Below are 1885 nucleotides of genomic sequence, written 5' to 3' on the forward strand. Positions count from 1 at the left end.
GAATGGAAGGGAGTGCCACTGAGGGTCGGTCTGTCTTGTTAGAAGTCTTTGGAGATGGGGATTGTGAGGGAGGCCGAGAATGAGAATGAATGTGAATGAGCGTGAATTAGGACAGCTGGTGGTGACGGAGACCCTCAACTGCCTGAGTAATTGCGGAGACCCAGGCTGGCCTCCCCCCCCACCCCCCACTCCCCGCAACACACACACACACACACACACACACACACACACACACACACACACACACACACGCCTCCCCTACTGGGGGTGGTACTGGGGGAAGGAAGGAAGGGGAGTAGAAGAGTAGTGGTCGGAAGCTTGAGCAAAGGAAGGGGCAAGGATTTGTGCAGAGCTGTCCCCGAGAGGCAGAGGGTGTGAGGACACGTCCCGGTGTGTGTCCCGGGGAGATGGGCGCAGAGGCAGGGGAGTCCCCGAGGAGCGCCTGGCTGAGCACCCGGACGCAGGGCGGCGGGCGTGGGCAGCCCAGCGGACTCCCAGCGCCGCCGGCTACTCCGCTTCGCCGGGCGCTGGGGGTGTGCGGATCTGGGTCGCGCCGGCCTGCCGCAGCCGGTGGCCCGGGGGCGCCCCCGCTGGAGTCTGGGAGGGAAAGTTGGAGAGAGTTGTTGGTTAGAGGAGAGGCGATGCGGAGAAGAGATGCGCCAGCCTGGCGGCGTGCAGAACAGCTGTCCGCTCCACGAGGAAACCCCGTGTAGGTTTCCCAACAGGAAAAAATAAAGCTCCCCGAAATAATCCCGTGGGAGCGAAAGCGAGGAAGAAAAGGATGCGCGTGTTTTGTTTTTTTTCCCCCTTCTATGAAGGTAGCGTGTTTACCGGATGGGGATAAAAAAATGATTTCCTTCAGAGATTGAAAAGGCTTTGAGAAGCGTTTGGAAGTAAGACCTGGTACTTGAAGGTAGTGAACCTTGGTCGGGTACCAAGTCTGCATTGATCCCGAAGAAACACTCCTGCTCGCTCTCCCACTCTCGCCTAACAGAAGACGGCAGGGCAGGACTGCGGAGGATTAAATATCATCCCGACTCAATGTCAGATTTCCGTGGACGCGTTTATTGTGCCTGGTGGGGCTGTGCAAGCCCTCAAGAGCACTATAGAAAAGCAGGGAACTAAACCTCCTGGCGATTGTCTCAGAAGAGGCTTTCATCAGAACTTGGTAGAGAAACTCTATTTCTAACGCACTGCTGCCCTCCTGGGTCCTTAGCGGTAGGGTTTGTAAGAAAAGGAGAGAGATCTTTGTGTTTTTTGAACCACTTTGTGTTTTTGATACACACACACACACGCACACACACACACTTGCTCAGATTGTGCAGGGAATCCTGTTTTCATTTGTTTTGCAATTAACTAGCTCTTTCTGAGCTGTCCTTTCAGGACTTGTGTTTATAACTTAAACCAGCTATAGTTCCCAGGAAATCCAGGTGTGATAGCTTTGAAATCTTATAGAGACCCTGGAATAACCTCAGGATTTAAGTCAATAAAGGGATCAAGCACATTCATCGTTTGGGTTCTGTCTCTGTCCAGTAACTTACAGAAGGGGGAAATGGAATCAAAAGCTTGTGAGGTTTTTTTTTTATTTTTTTTTCAAATTCAGCCTTGAAGATATCAATGTTAAGATGTAGAAAGAAGGGCATGCTGATTATACCCATAATAAACATACCTATCACCATGCTTGAATAAAAGCAATAGGGGGGAAAGGACCCTGACTAATAAATAATTCATTGTATAGAAAAAATAAAACTGTAGGAATTGTCTAGCCATGCTCTCCTCTGAAATCTGTAGAGGTGACTGACACAGAGAGCTCGTAATTGAGACAACCTTCAAGTTCCAGAAATGACTATGACTACTTCATCTCCTGAGACTGCGATGATGATAA

Source organism: Sorex fumeus, unplaced genomic scaffold (assembly GCF_029834395.1).
Source record: "Sorex fumeus unplaced genomic scaffold, SorFum_2.1 ptg000002l, whole genome shotgun sequence".
NCBI lineage: Eukaryota > Metazoa > Chordata > Mammalia > Eulipotyphla > Soricidae > Sorex > Sorex fumeus.